At 40.7% G+C, this 20352-nt stretch overlaps 1 pseudogene; it reads left to right on the top strand.

The window, feature by feature from the left end:
• Positions 1-284: 284 nt before the first annotated feature.
• Positions 285-18826, top strand: LOC101828912 (annotated as a pseudogene).
• Positions 18827-20352: the final 1526 nt, after the last annotated feature.

Here is a 20352-nt window from a genome sequence, read left to right as displayed (position 1 = left end):
CTTAGGAAGATCTTCCCGGTGTCTGAGAGGTATAGGTAAACCTCTGTCATGTCCTGTTACTAGTACTTCTGAATCCAATGTATCAGATTGGAAATCATCTAAGACCTGCAGCCTATTGACCATCGTTTCTCTGAGTGTTTGAACTTCCTGGGTCAAAAATTTTTCTAAGGACTTCATAGAGTCTATCAGTTTCTTGAATTCATCAATTATAAGTGATTCTAAGAATTTAATATTCTCATCCTTAGACATTATTTGAATGGCATGTAAGTTGCCTTCTAAGAACAATGCTCTATCTGCCAGCCAGTCATTATCCTCAGACCTGGAATGAATTGTTTCAGTAAGTTCACCAATCTGATGTTCCAGTCTTTGAGTTCTATTAATCAAGTCATCAGACATAGAATGAGTTGTTTCTGCAAGCCTGATAATGTCCTCCTGAATGGATTCTATTTTGGCTATTAGGACAGTAGTTTTAAGTTGTAAGTTATCTACCTTGCTAGACATTTCCCCGTTGACCTCAAGATTTTGAATTTTTGACTCTGATTTTTTAATCGTTTGCACAATTTCCCTGTTTTCTGCCCTATTAATTAAAATACCAGTCAGGAGATATTCAGTGACTAAGATGATCAGATAATAAGATCCAACTATATGCTGCCCACAAGAGACTCACAAACCCTTCAAAACCACAGACAGAGCAGATATACAGGGACTTAGAAACATTCTCCATGTAAATGGTAGCTTAGAGAGCAAAGGAGGCTATACTAATACCCGAAAACATAGAAAGACAGATTTGTAATTTGTTGCATATGCTTTACCAAATGATCCAGCCACCATTAGCCTAGACAGTCACTCAAATAAGATGAACAGTTATACTCATACATAATTTTGTATAATAATTTTATAATAGATTTAATAATTTTTTCTCACATGAAATCAGGATAGATAAGCAAATTATGGTATATGCATGCAAATGAACATTGTGCAAGGATTAAAATTAAGATTTTAAGCCTAAAAATATATAAAGACATGGAAGAACCTTGAGTGTATACTTATAAATGGAATGTCTGGTTAGAAAAGGTTGTGGACTGTGTATCTTCAGCTTACAACAATCAAGACAAAGCAAACTGCATTGGAAATCTAGTCTTAACAGTTACTGAGGACCTATGGGGCATCTGGGAAGCAAGAATGGGTGGGACACAGGGCAGACTTAGTGCAGCAAACCTATTTGTTATGATGCTGTAATTCTGAAAACATAAATATGCACTTATAAAAATCTTAGAATTATGCAGCACAAGGTGACCCCTTAAGGTAAATGATAGGCACATGTTAACAATAATGTAATGATTTAGGCCCACTGATTGTAGCAGTCATATCATACCAATTCTTTATGTGAACATTGTATTAAGCTGTGATGCAAGAGTGGGGTCTATGTAAACTCTCTATATGATCCACTCAATATTTTATAAATCTAAAATATTCCAAATATGAACTCTATTAACACAAAAACTTGACTGCTCTTGTATGTGTCCTCACCACATTTAACAGGGACAACATCTGCTGATACATTCATGGCAAATGTAGATAAAATGAAGATGATAGCAAAGGAGGGTCACAGAAGGGTCAGGGAGGCATCCAGAAGAATATTATAATACCCACCCCATTCCTACACAGGGAGCAAATTGGGAGAAGATAAAGTGGCCTAAAGTATGGTTTATTCTACACACACAGAGGCAGAGAATATTCACAGCCGCAATATCACCAAGTGTAAAGGGAGCCATCCGCTTGGCCTTTGGAATGTTTTAAATATTTCTAGAGGAATGTTCAAAACTGTGTTTGCAATCCAGGACTCCAGCCCTGTGAAATGAATGTGTCTAGACAGAGACTTTAAATTCCCAGGTTATCTCAGGGATATTCAATCTGTCTTTCATTGTCCTGGGTTCCTTCCCAGGAATGCAACCCTTTGTCACTCTCAGGAAAATCAAAGCACTCCCGTTGTGTTTGGGATGGGTGTGAACTAGCTTCATCCTCAAGGGGAAGTATATTTGCAGTTATAATAGTGGAATCATGAGAAAAGTAAAATAGTTGGAGGTCAAAGTAAGACATTCCCTAGCTCCATAGCATTTCATTTTCATTTCAGTGGTTCAGAGGCCAGAACTTTACAGAAATATGAAAAGTTGAGAGAAGATTTATTTTGTCATGCATTTCAAGCCTATAAATTCCCTTCTGTTGGCTAACCTAAGGATATTTCACAAATGCTGCCTTAGAATCGATATACTCTTTACATATTTCTCAATTTGTCTTAATGACTCCCTACCCTCTCCCCCTCCCTCTTTCCAACTCTTCTTTGAAATATTTTAAACTGTGCTTCTTAGTGGTCAGTCATTTTGAGGGGGATATATGAATTTCTCAGTCTGTTTTATTACCTTGTTGAAATCAGTATGTGACCAAAGCATAGCAGCTACTTGTTGGGCTTTGTCAAGCATAATGTAGTCTGTGGTTTTTGTTCCACTTGGATTTTCTTTTGTATTGTGGTTATAGGCACTTCTTGGTATTTGAACAAACAGTAAAAGAAGGAAGGTTCCCATCCAGCTCCTCTCCAGAAGCAATCATGAAACACAGGGAGGTCACTCCACAGCTTGTTCTTCTGCCCAGGGTACGTCTTAAGATCCTGAGTTATGAGATGTTCTCTCTGAAGATGCCAGGGTGCAGAGAAGATCATGTACAAATAGGCAAGGTTAACTCTTCCTCCACTGATACCCATTGACTCAGACCAGCCTTGGTCCAGGGATATTTGCCCTCAACTATGCTTCCATAGTCCTAAGCATAGAAACAGTGCACTTTTTTCTTAGAGTCTTCATTTTCTTCTGAAGTCTCCTGAGCCATAGAAATTTTATAATAATAAATGGTATAGTTTGAATGATTAATATCACACACAGGATTGTCTGTTAAGGCTTTAGCCCCCATCCGGCGGTACTACTTGGGGAAGTGGTAAAATCTTTGGGAGTGGAGTCTAGCTAGAGGTCATGTCTTGGGAGGGTCACATCTTGTCCTTGGCCTGTTCCTCTGTGTCCTTCTACTTCCAGGCCACCATAAACTGAATGACATCTGCCAAATGTTCTAAACAACATGTTAGTTTGCATTGTTTGGGGCCCAAAACAATGGAATCAGCCAAACTCAGACTAAACCCTCTGAAACCATGAGTCAAAAATAATTCTTTCTTCCTTTGAGGTGTCTTTCCCAGGTAATTGTAATAGTAAATAAATACATATTACAAAATACATACTTTGCTCTTATTAATCTGTGATGTGTTAAAGAAGCCTCACTCATGAACTTTGCAACCTGGGTCACTCAAATCCACCCTTTTTAAACTTTTCCTGCTGCCTTTTCTATTTATTGTTTTAAAGAGTATAAATCCTATTAAAAGTCCATGATTTTTTTTTAGAAATTTAGCACTTTGCATCATATATTTGCAAGAGTGGTTATTACATCTTCCTAGAAGTCATTCATCTTTGTCGATATGTAATTGTCAATCGTACGTTTTGGCCTTGAGTTTCAGGCTGAGAAAAGTGCCCCATTTGTAGCAGAGGCCACAGTATTTATTGGGTCTCTTCCCCTTCTCATGGGTGGACATGTGCAAGCAACTCTGAGCCACATGGGAAAAGAGGGACTTCTGTGGAATGAAAAGCAAAGGCGGAGTTCTCTATGATTCAACCCCCTGTGGGAGGGCTGTGCTCCTTCTTCCAGTGGTCAGCTTTCCTCACAGATAACGTGGGCCCCTGCTCCTCCATGTGAGCCTGAGTCATCCTCCCAGTGGCAGGCATGTGACACGTCATAAGACCTGGTATCTTGCCGACTCCCTTTCATGTCTGCGCTGTTTTCAGCCGCCAGAAAATTTTCTACATTTTTTTTTCTTTCTGCCATTTATCTCCCAAGATGACTATGTTCCCTATGATGTGTTGTGGCCTGAGGTCAAGGGTGGAAACCACAACCCTTTGAATGGCAGGGGCAGGCCTTGTTTTCATAGCAGTCAGCAGTCTTTGTAACTTGCCCAAACAACAGTCTCTCCACCATTACCTTGGTTGAATAAGAACGAAACTATAGTGAACCAAGAGGACTGCAGAAGCAGGAGATGCCACATCTTATTTTACAATGTTGCTGTTTGTTTGTTTTGACACAAGGTCTCCTAGTATTGCTAGTTGGCCTGCATGGAATTCATGATGTAACCCAGGCTTGTCTTGACCTTGTGGTAACCCTTCTATTTCTGCCCACTTAGTGTTAAGATTGCAGGCGTGGGCCACCAAGACCGCCTCTTGATGTTCACTTTTTCCTCCTTTTGGTTTTGAAACAGAACCTCATATATCTCAGGCTGACTTCAAATTCACTATGTTGCCAACGATGAATTTCAACTACTGATCCTCCTGCTTCCATCTTCCAGGAGTTGGGATTGCAGACATCTATGCCTATCTCTGACAAAACAGGTGTGTGGAGGGGTGGATTAATCTTTGGCACTCCATCCTCAAAAAGAGTAAATTCCGCCGGGCCGTGGTGGCGCACGCCTTTAATCCCAGCACTCGGGAGGCAGAGGCAGGTGGATCTCTGTGAGTTCGAGGCCAGGCTGGACCGATAGCCTCCGAAACAATACAGAGAAACCCTGTCTCGTAAAAACCAAAAAAAAAAAAAAAGAGTAAATTCCAACTTAAATGTTTTTTATTTACTGCCATGTATGCATCAGTTGAGGGACACAAGGACGCCACAGATCATCATAATCATATGTAGAGGTCAGAAGACAACTTTGGATACAGGAAAACTAGCATTACCCCCACACAGGCTCAACACTGGGTTATTTATGTGGCTTCTTGGAATTCAAACTTGGGTCCTTGTGCTTGAGTGACAAGTGTTTTACCTACGGAGTTGTTTTCCCAGTCTGGATTAGTATTTTTAAGGAATGAAGCATCCAACATATCAGTACCCAGAAGTCCCAGTTGCTTGTGACCATGAGACAGGAAGGTTATTTTAAGAGTTTGATTGGAGTGTGAGTGGAAAAGCAGGAAGCAAGGAAGGACCTTGCTTGGTCAGAGAGCTTTTGTCTCTGGCTTACTTCAAAGGAAAACAACTCTTCATTCACAACATGTCAGACACTATCCCCTCCACTCTTTGTCTCACCCTTCAAAGAAATGTCTGTGGCTTTACAATCTCTCCCATTCTGTGCCTTGCCCTTCAAAGAGGTAGTCAGGAGTTCTCTGCTGTGGTTCACACATGCTTCCATTTCCTCCACCTACCTCACTCCTAGAGTCTTTAAAAACATCTCCATTTCTACGACTACTACTACTACTACTACTACTACTACACACACACACACACACACACACACACACACACACACACACACACCCTTTATTTTTTGATGAGTTTGTTGATGTTTCTAAAATCCACCCAGTGCTACAAAATATCACTTCCTATCACACAAAGGTGTGGTCACTGTTAAATTCTTTGGGTCTAATGGGAGGTGATTGAGATCAGTCTTTGCCTCTCCATCAATGTTGTAGGTTCTTCCTTACCCTGCTGTAAGAATTCTCCTGCACTTACTCTAACCTCAGAGATTTACTCCAAAAGCTGAGAAGTCTCCCTACTAAAGTTTGTGGCTATGTGTAGGAAGGTTGTTCTGGGTCACTTGAGTCTTAGTGTGACAATGCACATGGAATTCCAAGTGTGCCAGCTTAACCTTTCCCCACTAACTGATGAAGACAGCCAGAGCACGCCCTCCTGAATATGCCTCTGTGCCTGAAGGTTGTTCTGAGATGGATCTTGAGAGTCAGCAGACATTGTAGAAACTCTGAACATGGAGAAGTGACACTTTTATACAGAAAACTTAGAGTTAGGAAGTACAGCTCCATTTGGAAGTGTCTCTGTGCCAGGAAGGGAGGGAGATTCTCCGTCATTACAGACTTCACACTGGGGAAGGTGTAAGGGACCTTTCTGCTGTTTACTGTGATTTTCTGTCTTCTTTTCACTCAGACATGCCCATAATTGTCATCATCTTCCTCCTCCTCATTCTTCTATGTGGAGGTGGTAATTAAGCCTGAACTGTTTTCTTGTTTTTTGTTTGATGACTAAACCTTATACATTTTCTGTTACTCATTCCTAGCTCTCTCCCACTTCATTAGTAAATAGACATAACTGTAATTCTCTGTTTCTCTCTTGTGAATCTATCCTTTGGATAGGCGTCCCAGTTGAGAACTTAGAAAAGTGGCAAAAAGTTTCTCACCCACCAGAGTTTAGTGAGCTGGTGCGTGGTGGCCTGACAGTGATCTATCATCACCAACCTACATCAAAGCCCTTCCCCTTGGAAACCTGGGAGCTCACACACAAGAGCAATGACTTCAATCCTCTCCTCCTGCCCAGAAAAACTCCATTCTACTTTCTGTCCTCAGGAGTTGCTCTACCCCAGGAGCTTATTAGTTTTCTTTCCATACTTGGCTAGTTTAGTTCACGTAGAACCCTGAAATATGGCGCCCTGGCATATTTACTTTTTATAGTAACAAGCTCAGAGCCTGTCTCCTGAAAGCATATTGGACTTTCTTTCACTTTAAAGTCTGGCTAATACGCATTGTCTTAGTTAGGGTTTCTATTGCTGTGATAAAACACCACAACCAAAATGTAAGTCGGGGAAGAGAGGACTTATTTGGCTTATACTTCCACGTCGTAGTCCATCATTGAAAGTGTTGTAATTTTAAAAGCAGCTCAAGAGAGATAGACGTCATGCAATAGAGCTTGGGTGGGAGGGTTTTTGGGGGGGAGTAAATGGGAAAGGGAACGGGAAGACCAGCCTCTGGGGGACAGGAATGGCAGAAGAGAAGGGGAGGGACAGAGCAACAGAGAGAGAAAGAAACAGAGGGGAGGAGAGAGAGATGGGCGGTGGGCAGGGCCCTTTTAAAAGGGAATGTAGTATATGTGCACAGGTAATGCCCTTAGTGGCTGCATCTGAGGGCATATCCTGTCAGAACCCCCAAGGACAGGCCAATACAGATGCCTGAATACTAATAGAAGGGAGTCAGGACAGGAACTCAAGCAGAAAAGGGACCTGGAGAGAGAGCTGGTGAAGAGGCAGTAGGGAGCTACTGCTTACTGGCTTATTCCTTGAGGCTGGCTCACCCTGCTTTCTTATAGACCTCGGGACCAACTGTCCACAGGTAGCTCCACCCACAATGGGATGAGCCCTTCCACATCAGTTGCTAAATTAAGAAAACAGCTCACAGGCTTGTCTATAGCCTAACCTTATAGGGGCAATTTCTCAATTGAGGTTCCCACCTCTCCAATGAATCTAGCATATGTTGACATAAAACTAGCCAGGGTTATACATCATTCAAGAGACATGGACTATTTCTACCTTTCAACTACCAGAATAATTGTTTTCTTTCAGAAAACAAAACCAACTATAAAACCGTCCTGTAAAGTGACAATAAGGCACTGACAGAATGACAATTAGCCCTTCTCTTCTTCATAGCCCAGCAGGAGCCATTGTTATCAGTGTTATGGATGACTTCTGTTTATATACAGAGATAAAGAGATAATGATAAAGATTAATGCTTTACATAAACAATCTCATGGTATACATACCATCCAGCAATCCAACAAACTAATGCTCATATATACTTTGTTCTGGATCTTCTGTTCTATAATGTACAATGTCTAGTGTACACATCCCACACCATTGTAATTTTATGCTTTGCAAATGACCCAATGCTGTTCTGTTATGTACTTTGTTTTATTTTCTTATCTCTTAGAGTATCCTCCAAGGGAGAGGGGTTGTAATTTGACTAATTATCACCACATTTAAAACAGGATTTTAATATCCTCCAGAATATATTAACTTCAAGAATGATACTTTCCTGTAAAATTACCTCCTTAATAGTTAAGTGAATTGCTCAATTGATGCAATTGTTTGATATAATATTTTTACATAAGTGACCCGAAAAATTCTACCAGGGAACTCCTACAGCTGATAAACACCTTCAGCAAAGTGGCAGGATACATGATTAACTCAAAAAAATCAGTAGTCCTATTATATATAGATAATAAAGGGGCTGAGAAACATCACCCTTTACAATAGCCACAAACAACATAAAATATCTTGGGTAACCCTAACCAGACAAGTAAAAAACCTGCATGACAAGAACTTTGAGTCATTAAAGAAAGAAATTAAAGAAGATACCAGAAAATGGAAAGGTCTCCTATGCTCTTAGTATCAAAATAGTAAATATGACAATCTTACCAAAAGCAATCTACAGATTCAATGTAATACTCATCAAAATCCCAGCACAATTCTTCACAGACCTTGAAAGGACAATACTCAACTTTATATGGAAAAATAAACAACCCAGGATAGCCAAAAACAACCCTGTACAATAAAGGAACTTCCAGAGGCATCACCATCCCTGACTTCAAGCTTTATTATAGAGCTATAGTCCTGGAAACATCTTGGTATTGGCACAAAAACAGATAGGTAAACCAATGGAATTGAATTGAAGGCCCTGATAATAACCCACATGCCTATGAACACCAGATTTTTGACAAAGAAGCTAAAACTAAACAATGGAAAAAAGAAAGCATCTTCAACAAATGGTGCTGGCATAATTGGATACTGACATGTAGAAGATTGCAGATAGATCCATATCTATCTTCATGTACAAAACTTACATACAAATGGATCAAAGACCTCAACATAAATCCAGCCACACTGAACCTCTTAGAAGAGAAAGTGGGAGCTATCCTTGAACTAATTGGCACAAGAGACCACTTTCTGAATGTAACACCAGTAGCACAGACACTGAGATTAACAATTAATAAATGGGACCTCCTGAAACTGAGAAGCTTTTGTAAGGCAAGGACACAGTCAACAAGACAAAATGGTGGCCTACAGAATGGGAAAAGATATTCACTAATGCCACATCTGACAGAGGGCTGATTTCCAAAATATACAAAGAACTCAAGAAGCTAGTCAACAAAACAAAACACCAAATAATCCAATTAAAAAGTGGGGTAAAGAACTAAGTAGAGAATTCTCAACAGAGGAATCTAAAATGGCTGAGAGACACATAAGAAAGTGCTCAACATCCTTAGCTATCAAGGAAATGCAAATCAAAACAACTCTTAGACACCATCTTATACCTGTCAGAATGGCTAAAATCAAAAACACCCTTGGGTCACTTCTAAGCCTCACTTCTTCTCAAGCTTTGAGAGTTGAATGACCCTCCAGGATGCTCACTTGTTATGTACGTCCTGACCCAAACAAGCCCAAATTTTGGTTCTATGGATCTATGGTGGGACACAGAAGTCCACCTCTGTCTAGTGTGGATGGTTAACGACCTACCCCTAGAGAGCTGTGCTGCCTGTGGCTAAGCTGACCTGCAGCCGCAGCCCTCCAACAGCTGCCTTCACTTGCTTATAACTCTTCAGATAGATTTTCATCTGTGATATGAAAGTCAGTGAATATAGCCATTTGTTCTCTGCTCTCAAATGTCACTGCACAAACAGGTTAAAGTAAAAACTTGTTCTCAGTCACAACACTTTTGAATGATTACACTAGACAGTTAATATATATGCAACATAAACTATAATTTATTTCTCTTATCCATTGGGGTTTTAAAAATTATTTGCATCCCCAAGTCAAATTATTCAATAGGCTTTTACCATTTGTAGTCAGAATGTTGTATATAATATAAAGTATTAAAGAGAAAAAGACAGAACAGTAAACATTTTCTTAACCAAAATAAAAAACATTTTTGCACTTAGGCTACCCTCCTCATCTATCTTTTTCTTGAAGACATTTTTGCTGAACACAAAGAGCTCTTTGTTCTTTTTTTAAGCTGTAACAGGTAAAATGCCCTGAGTGACTGTTTGACTCTACCAGTTGGGTAATCTCATTTGTTAGAAAGATCTGAGTTGTGTGTTGAAAACGAGTGGCAGCAAGTAACTAGTCAATTATGGCCTTCAGAGTAAAGACCCCAGCACCCAGCATAATATTCATGTAGGCATAGCCGATTTATCAGTCTAGAAGTTTCAGCTTGTCTCAAAAACTCTTTCCTCCTGGCAACCACAGAAAACACTCCAAAAGCAATGTTGGCCAGGAGGAAACCTGGGGAGGGTTCAGGCCCTTACCTACATGTTTACCAGACATGAGTCCAGAGGCTGAATTTACCTATTATGTTAATAGTCTTTCTGCTGCTTTAATAAGCATTGAGAAAACCCACTTACAGAGAGGAAGGCTCAAAGCTGTGGGACTCCAGTCCATGGCTTGTTGGCTCTATTGCCCTCCAGCATTGTGGCAAGGCAGCCTGTCATAGGAGAAGCATGGCATTAAGCAAAGGCATTCATTTCATGGCCAAAGAGCAAAAACGGAGGGAGAAGGTGCTAGGTTCTTCAATCCTCTTCAAAGGTATACCCCCAGTGACCTAGAAACCTCCCACTAGACTCTAAACCTTCTAAAGCAGTGATTCTCAACCTTCCTAATGCTGTAAACCTTTAACACAGTTCCTCATGTTGCAGTGATCTCCAATCATAAAATTATTTCACTGTACTTCATAACTGTAATTTTGCTACTGTTATGAATTATAATGTAAATTGTAATGCAAATATCCTGATATGCCAGATATCTGATATAAGACCCCCAAAGGGGCAGGAATGTTGCAGGAATTGTTTCAGGCAATAAAAAGTCTTTGGAGGACCATTCCTTTTGGGGTGGGGTCTCAGGTGCTATGTGAGAACTGGGAGTAAGCTCTGGAGAGAAGGTGGTTGGAAGTTGGATGGCAGCATCCAGCAGCTAAGCACAGAAGACCTACCTTGCTTTGTCATTTGTGAGTGATTCCCCAGTAAATACCTGACTTTCCTTTACCTGGGCTTTCGTGGACTCTATTACAATTGTCCATTACAGACCCACAAGTTGAAAATCTAAAGAATCTGCCATCTCCCAAGGGAAATGGGCCCTTCTCTGAGGAATGGGCCCTTAACACATGAATCTTTGAAGGATATTCTAGCCACACTATAGCATTTACATAAAAATGAAAGCATGCCATTGTTTCAGGAAATCTGATGAAGATGAAAGTGAAATTATTATACCCTCCAACATTCTGACTAAACTCTGAGATGGAATAATAGCAGTGGTGTGGTTAGTCCTGGGTTATCCTTGATCTACAAGCACAGCATGTGGTTTTATTTGGAACTATAGACACTTGTTATTTAACACCCCAAAAATCATTCAATGATTCTTCAAGCTCATAAAAGTCATACTGCATATTAACTGTAGTTTTGTCTAAGTATGTATGTTTCAGAGAAAGCTCTAACAGAAAGTGGGGGGTGCAACCAGCCAAGGTGGGGAAAAAAGGAAGGGGAGGGCGCCACAGTTCTGGGTTCTGTTATTTTGTATCCATAAGCTTCTGCTATAGGCATCCCTGGGGCTCTCAGATGAAAGACAAACCTGGGCCTCTCATCAACTTTTTTTAACTCTAGCATTTAGGGTGATACATGTGGTCATAGACAGAAGGCGGCTGCAGGGGCAGTCTCAGAGGGAGTCAGCCACCTGTGGTACATGAAAGACCTGGCCTTGTCCTCTTCAAAGAGGATATTTTATCCATTTATTTATTTATTTTTAGGAAATAAAACAAAAACCTCATAGTTCTTAAAATGGATTCTGGGACCCAACCTGTATTTAGTTGGAGTGTTTCCTCTGTGGTGTGAAACTGAACATTTAGCTAAGAAGCAATCATTTTCCAGTAAGTCGGTGTGAGATTGAGTTCTTTAGACTGCACGTAGCCCTGGCTTTTCTGAACCTTCTTAAGTGAATATAAGAAATTCATTCCAAAATACATAACTGTGATGCTAACTTCACTTCCTGTGTAACGTGAGAGTCAGCCTTGGTCATTTGGGAAGAGGGTTTAATGGTAGGAGGAACAGGAAGTCAGAAGCAGTCAAGCATTCCATTCCACACCAGCCCCACCGTGTGTGTGTGTGTGTGTGTGTGTGTGTGTGTGTGTGTGTGTGTGTGTGCGCGCGTACGTGTGCGCGTGCACGTGTGTATCTGTGTGTCTGTGTGTGCCCACCTGCCTGTCTGTCTGTCTCTGTCTCTCTTGCATACATGCATGCATGTGCACACACACACAAGAAAAAGAAAAACTGCAAGGGTTTTTAATTGAAAAGTATTTGACTCATGATCCAGCTTTGACGTAAACCACTAGTCCCAGTGTGATGTGGGAAAACACGAAGCTGTTATTTCATTTGATGTTCTTTATCCTCTCCAGCCCACAGGGTCATACCGTTGACAAGCTCCCAAATGCTAAACCTGAGACTCTAAAGATGGAGGCTAATCTTTCTCACCACAGGTATCAGTATTATCCTCCCCACTCTCAGCATCCCACCAGCCATGATACAGCAAATAAGGCTGGCACTGCTCTGAGAGGTATCTTGACCTTTTAAAGAAGGTCAGGTAGGTAGCACAAAAGCTAGAAATGTTTCCAGGTGAGGAGGCAAGGCACAACCTTGTGCTCTAAAGCCAGCCTAAAGCACCCTGTGTTCTCAGAGTTCTGTTTTCTAGATCTTGTTTGTTTTGTTGTTGTTGTTGTTTTTACCAACACCCCATGCAGTGTATATATTCTCAGAATGCATTTTGACTGTAAATCGCCAGAAGTGAAAACACACCACTTGAGATCACATCACAGGAGATGATCGATCATTTCCTAGCTTGTACTTTGAAAAGAAGATTGTGGGGATACATTGTTTATGATATATTAAAGCTTGCCTGAGGATTCAGAAAGCTAAGTCATCCTCAAGCTATAGAGATCAGGCAGTGGTGGTACACATCTTTAATCCCAGAAGTCAGAAGTTAGGAGGTGGTGGTACATACCTTTAATCCTAAAACTCAAGATTAAGAAGTAGATGGATCTCTGTGAGTCCAGGGCCACCCAAATCTCCACAGGATTGATCCAGGCCTAAGGAGAAACAGCTCACACAAAGATGATCTCAGCACCTGGGATCACATGCCTTTAATCCCAGCACTAGATGGATATAAAAGATAGGAGCAGGGTCTTCAGTGGTCAGTATCAGAGATTCATTCTCCAGCCACATTGAGGACAGGAAGACATTCGGTCTCAGGATTCTCCAGCCATGCTGAGGAGAGGCAGCAGTCTGAGGTTTGGGAGAGCTTGTGGATCAACCATTTCAGTCTGAGGTAAAGTGAGAGTTAGTACCCAGTTGCTTTGTTTTCCTGATCTTCAGCTTAAAGCTTGAACCCCAATATCTGTCTCTGGGTCTTTTACTTTTTGTGTTACAGAAGACATTGAATATGGGAAACTTGAGATCTAAAAAATTATTTTACTTTTTGAAGTTATGATATATCATTTCCCACTTCCCTTTCATCTCTCCAAACGCTCCTATATGTCTCCCCTTGCTCTCTTTCAAGTTCATGGCCTCTCTTTTCATTAAGTATTATTATATACATAAATATTCCAAAATACATAAATACAACCTGCTCAATCTATATAGTTCTACTTACATGTATATTTTCAGAGATGACAATTTGATATTGGAGAGCCAATGGATATGTTCTTCCCTGAGGAAGACTATTTCTCTCATTCTCAGCATTCCTTAGCTGCATGTCGTCCTTCGTGTAGAGGACTAGCTGTCCTCTGCTCCTCTCCCCGAACACCTCATCCACATTAACTTGTCCATTGTTGTCTTACTTGTTCATGTTGGTGAGAGTCTGTAGGCGTAGCTTCTGACATTGTTAGGAAACACAATGTCACATAAGCACTGTGTTCTTCTGGCTCTCACAATTTTTCCACCCCCTCTTCCACAATGATCCCTGAGTTCTTAGGTTCAGGAGTTGTATTGTGAATGTCTCTGTTGGGGACTGGGCTCTACTACTCTGCATTTTGAATGGTTATGCTTTTCTGTAATGGTTTCCTTTTGTGACAAAGAGAAGCTTCCTCATCCCTTGATGAGAGACTAAGACAACATTCATGTGTAAGTATGAGAACAAGTATCTAGAATATAGATACAGCTTATGCTGGTTAGCAAAGTAGCAGCTATAGGCCCTCCTTCCACTAAGATGCATGAGTTTGCTAGCCCTGGGTAGTTGGCTAGTTTTCCAGTATAAAGGCATGTTTTCTGCCTTGTTGAGTGCACCACAAGTCAAATTAGAGAGCCATGGCTTACTGCCATGGTATGTGTGCCACCACTGTACCCTTAGGGTTAGAATGCCATGTTGGTCATTTTTGTGGTTCATAGGCATCATAGCTGGGTAGGCCTATTGGTTGCTTACTTCCTGTGGAAGCTTACGTGGCACCTCCTGGTACCCTGAAACTAGTCCTAGAGAGGAAGATTTCAACTCAGTTCCAGCCCAGGGGGGCTGTGCACCCTATGTCTGAAGGGAATGGAGTCTTCAGCAGTAGGAATTTACCTTCCACTTCTGTGGACAACCAAGGACAATAACAATAGCCTGGAATGTTTTGATAGTCTCTTGGGCAGCCCTGACCAACAATGCTAAAGAGGGCTCTTTTTCATGGTTGGTGTTGGGGATTTTGTCATAGGATAGTCATTGGAGTTTGGAGACAGTGTTGTCAGACTATATGGGAAATTTTCATTTAAACTTTAGATGTATATTTATACACTCATTTACAATTACTTTAGATATTTTTAGATAGACAGTTAATGTATTTCTTACGACTTTTTCAGATATCATTATTGTTATTTTTAACCTCCTTTTTCTGTATAATCCCCCCATTTCCTCTTCAGATCACTTACACTCTTATAATCCTCTTCTCTATTGTTCCTCCACCCTCCCCTCAATGGTCCCTTTTTACTTTCCTGGTTTCTACAGTTACTCCAGGTTATAGACTCACATCTGAAGACTTGGGGCTAGGAACCTGAGATGAGAGAGAACATGCAACATTTGTCTTTCTGGGTCTGGGTTATCTCACTCAAGATGAACTTTCTTAGTTCCAACCATTCACCTGCAAAGTTCATGATTTTCATCTTCTTTATAGATTCCATAGAGTATATGTACCATATTTTCATTATGCATTCCTTAGTGGAGGACATTTAGGTTGTTCCATTCTCTAGCTACTGTGAATAGGGCAGCGTTGAACATGACTGGGCAAGTATCTGTGTTGTCAAATGCCAAATCCTTCATGCATATGCTAGGGAGTGGTTTACATTGGTCATACGGTCAATTTATTTTTAGCTTCTTGAGAATTCTCCACACTGATTCCCACAGTGGCTGCACCAGTTTGCAATCACACCAACAGTGAATGAGGGTTTCCGTTTCCCCATGTCTCTTCAGCATTTGCTGATTTCTGCTGTTCTGACTGGGGTGAGATGAAATCTCAATGTTATTTTGATTAGCATTTTCCTAATTGCTAGGAACTAAGAACATTTGTTGTTGTTGGCAGAAGTTTCTGTCCTGCCACCAGCTCCCAGATAAACACACTGAGGCTTTTATTAATTACAAATGCTCGGTCAATAGCTCAGGCTTGTTACTAGATAACACTTAATTTTAAATTAACCCATTTCCATTCCTTTACTTGTTCTAAACATGACTCATGGCTTAGTACCTCATTTTGTGCATCTGGCTTCCTGCTGGAGACTCCTGAGACTCCACCCCTCTTTCTCCTAGTCCTTAGTTTGGTTATCTCTCCTATACTTCCTGTCTGGCTATCGGACAATCAGCTTCTTATTAACAAGCAAAGCAGCACATTTTCACAGTGTACAGAATTATCAAGAGCAATATTTCTTAACCATTTTTTTCTTTGGAGAACTCTCTGTTCACAGATCCCAAGCCCCTTTTTTTTTAATTGCTCTCTTTTTAAGACTTTTGTTCTTTTGAGTTGTCTATAATTTGGATATTAGCCCTCTGTTAGCTGTGTAACTGGCAAGGATTCTTCCATTCGGTGAACTTCCTCTCTTCTGGTAGATTGTTTCCTTGGCTGTGCAGAAGCATTTTAGTTTGATGAAGTCCTGCTTGTCATTTGATGACCTTAACTCTTGGGCAAATGGAATCCTATTCAGAAAGTCCTGCCCTACATCTATATTGTGTAGGGTAGTGTCTATATTTTCTTCTAGCAGTTTCAGGTTGTAAATTTAGGTCTTTGATCTATTTGGAGTTACTTCATGTGAAAGGTGATAGGTATGGGTCTAATTTCATCGTTCTGCATGTGGTCATTCAGTTTTCCCAGAACCACTTGTTGTTGAAGATGATTCCTTTCTGCAGATTATTTTTTTGGCAATTTTATCAAATATGAAATGGCTGGTTATGTATCCATGTTTGGATCTTCGATCTTGTTCCATTGGTCCATATGTCTTTATACTGATACTGTATTGCTGTATTACTGTGACTCTGAATTAAGGAATATTTCTTTGTAATATGTAATAGATCTAGAATGGTATCTCTCCAACAATGTCCTTTTTGCTCAGGATTGTTTGGGCCCTCCTGACTCTTTGTAGTTCCATATGAATTTTAGGATAGTTTTTCTGTTTCCATGGAGAAGCAGTTGAGTATATGAGTTGGGATTGCACTGAAATTACAAATAGTCTTTGGTAAAATAGCCATTTTCATGGGATTAACTCTACCAATGCATGAGCATGGGATGTCTTTCTCTTTTATCTACTTTCTAGGTGTTTTAAAGTTTTTGTTGTAAATGTTCTTCATCTTCTTGGTTAGATTTATTCCTAGATGTTTTATTTTCTTTGCAGTTATTATGAATAGGAGTGTGTCCATGATCTCCCTCTCTGTAGGTTTGTTGCTGGCGTATAGAAAAGCTATTGGTTTATGTAAGTTGGTTCTTATAACAGGATTCGTTTATAACTTCTAGAACCTTTCTGGTGGAATTTTTGGGATCTCTAGTATATAATATCATGTCGTCTGCAAATAAGGATAGTTTGATATCTTCTGCCACATCCGCTGCGCAGCCTGTGTCTGAGAACCTGCAGAGGGTGTCGGGGATTGACAACACAGAGACTCGTTCAACGATGTAAAGAAAACTTTAAGCAGGCCCCAAAAAGGCTCAAGAAAACTTCCCAAGAAAGGCTCCCTCCAGAGAAGCTTCTGCTCTCTCCTCTACCCTGGCTGGTTCTGCTCTGACACCAAAAACTGATCTTGGTGTGTCAGAAGAGGCGGTTAGTCTTTGGACAAGGTCGAGGCCAGGGCGGTTCCCATGGGCCAGCCCTTTTCAGGAACTTATTGCCCTGGGCATTGTATTGTTTTTAGTAAACATGTTTTTAGTAAACATTGTCTTACAGCTGCCTACTCCCAGGCTGATGGGGAAATGGGTCTTTGAACAAGGTCTGGTGTCGCCACAATCTTTTTTTCCTATTGTATCACTTTAACTGTTGTCTCGTGCCTTATTGCTCCAGCTGCTGCTTTAAGCACAATATGGAAAAGTCCTGTCTCACTTCTGACTTCAGTAGGATTGTTTCACATTTACTCCACTTAGGATGATGTTAGCTGTGGGTTTTTATGCACAGCTATTGTTAAGTTGAGGTGTATTCCCTTCAACCCTACAATCTCTACGACTTTTGTTATAATGTTAGGAATAGAGATGCTGGATTCTGTCAAAGGCTTTTTGACATCTATTGGGATGATCATGTCATCTTTTATAGTTAAATACATTTATGTGGTTTATTACACTTATTGACTTGCCTGGGTTGAATTATACCAGTATTTCAGGGATAAAACCAACTTGGTCATGGTGGATAATCCTTTTTTTTGCATATCTATCTGTATTTTGTTTGTAAGCATTTTATTAAGTGTATTTGAATCTAGGATCATCAAGAATATTAGCTTGTAGCTTTCTTTCTTTCCTTCCTTCCTTCCTTCCTTCCTTCCTTCCTTCCTTCCTTTCTTTTTGGTGGTTGTTTTGCTTTTTACCTGGTTTAGGAGATACTAGCTGAACAGAAGGAATTTGGAAGTGGTCCTTCTGTTTGTATTTCTTTAAAAAAATCATTTAGAAAGAATTGGTCTCTTTCCTACTTTGCAAGATATCTGGTGAAAAAGCCGAGAAGCCTGACACAAATGAGAAGAAACCCGCATCGAGGAAGGCTGGCGGTGATGCCCCTGCTGCTGGTTCCCCTGTTGCTGGTGCAGCCAAAAAGGGTGACCCTAAGGCTAAAAAGTCCAAGAAGGGGAAGCCCTGTCCTGGTTAGAGGGATTGGCAGCTATTCCGATCTGCCATGGATTCCAGAAAGGCCTTGTGCAAAAGGAAAACACTCAGCTGCAAAAGCCAAGGTTGAAAGGAATAAAAAGGAGAAGGTCCTTGCTACTGTCACTACTGTTGGTAATGAGAAAAATGGTGATACATGGGTTTTTAAGCCTCAAAAAATATGCAGGTGTTATCCTATCGTAGATGTGCCTCGGAAGCTGCTGAGCCATGGCAAAAAGCACATAAGAAGGCTGCATGCCTGCATCACTTCTAGGACCATCCAGATCATCTTCACCAGTTCCACAGGGGCAACAGTGGTTTTCCTGAAGCAGCTGGGCAGCGGTTTAGTGCTGGTGACAGGAACTCTTGACCTCAACAGGGTTCCTCTGCGAAGAACACACTAGACGTTTGTCATCGCCACCTCTACAACAGTTGATATTAAGAAAGAGAAAATCCCCAAACTCCTGACTGATGGTTGCTTCCAGCAGCTGGGCAAGCCCAGGCATCAGGAAGGCTATCACTTCACAGAGAGGAGGATTTCAGAACAGTGCAATGTGCATCAGAAAACGGTGGACTCTCAGCTTTTGCCAAAGATCAAAGCTGTTCCTCAACTCCAGGGCTGCTTGTGATCTCAGTTCTCTTAAGAACCGAATGTACACTGGGCGGTGGCGCATGCCTTTAATTCCAGCACTCGGGAGGCAGAGGCAGGTGGATCTCTGTGAGTTCGAGACCAGCCTGGTCTACCAGATATAGTTCCAAGACAGCCTCCAAAGCCACAGAGAAACCCTGCCTCGAAAATTCAAAACAACAAAACAAAACAAAAACGGGATGTACAACGTTGTATAATGCAATATGATTTCCTTTGATCACTTTTACAATAAGAATCAAAACAAATGGAGTCCCTAACCATCAAAACTTCACCCAGTGGAGCTAGGTATGGGGGCACATGCCTGTAATCCCAGCACTCAGGAATCAGAGGTAGGAAGGGGATAGATTTGGGGTGACTCTGAACTACATAACACATTACTAACTCAAAAACAAAAACAAAAACCTGCCACACAAGTGGGCTGGGGATGTCGCTCAATTGTAGAGCGCTTGGCTAGTACTCTGGGTTTGATCGCAAGCACCACATAAACTATGGGGTGTGGTGGCATATGCCTGTAATCCCTTGTACTAAGGAAGTGGAAAGATCAGGAGTTTGAGGTCAATAGCAAAACAGAATAAAATAAAATAAATTTCATCCACTGGCAAAAAAAAAAAGAGAGAATGGGGTGTGTAATCACAAACTGGTTTTCTAAATTGCTAACAACCTAATTAAACAGTCTCGCATGTTAAAAAAAGAAAGAATTGACTGTAGATCTCTGAAATCTAATAGAATTCAACTATCAATCTGTTCCTGAACATTTTAATTTTTTTATTAAGCTGTACATTTCCCCCTCTCCCCTTCCACCTTCCCCTGCCCCCCATGATCCCAATTTACTCGGAAGATCTTGTCCGTTTCCCCTCCCTAGGCAGATCCATGTCTCTCTTGGGGTTCTCTTTGTTATCTGGGTTCTCTGGGGTTGTGGCCTGTAGGCTGGTTGTCCTTTGCTTTATGTCTAATATCCACTTATGAGTGAGTATATTATATTTGACTTTCTGGGTCTGGGTTACCTCCCTCAGGATGGTGTTCTCTAGTTCCGTCCATTTGCCTGCTAATTGCAAGATGTCAATGTTCCTGAACTTGTTTAGTTGGAAGGGTTTTTATTGCTATATCAATCTCCTCCTTTGTTATGAGCCTGTCTAGGTTGTTGAACTCTTCTTGGTTTAATTTTGGTGGATTCACTGAATCTAAAAATTCACTCATTTCTTTTGATTTTTCCATATTAATAGAATACATGTTTTTAAAATTTTCTGTTATGACATTCTGAATTTCTGAGGTATCTATTGCAATGTTGTTTTGTTCATTTGGGTCCTCTCTTTTGCTTAGGTGGATCAGGGTCTGTCCTATGGCATTTATTCTTTCTACAAGCCTTTAACCCCAGTCTCTAATCACCCATTCCTGCTTCATACATACATAAGAATTGTAAAAGAAGATATCTGACATATCAGGTTATTTGTGTTACAATTTAAATTATAATTCATAACAGTAGCAAAATTACAGTTATGAAGTAGCAACGATTTTATGGTT

Source organism: Mesocricetus auratus, unplaced genomic scaffold (genome assembly GCF_017639785.1).
Source record: "Mesocricetus auratus isolate SY011 unplaced genomic scaffold, BCM_Maur_2.0 Super-Scaffold_6730, whole genome shotgun sequence".
NCBI lineage: Eukaryota > Metazoa > Chordata > Mammalia > Rodentia > Cricetidae > Mesocricetus > Mesocricetus auratus.
The sequence above is the reverse complement of the archived record's forward strand: the minus strand, read 5'-3'. Positions and strand labels throughout refer to the sequence as shown.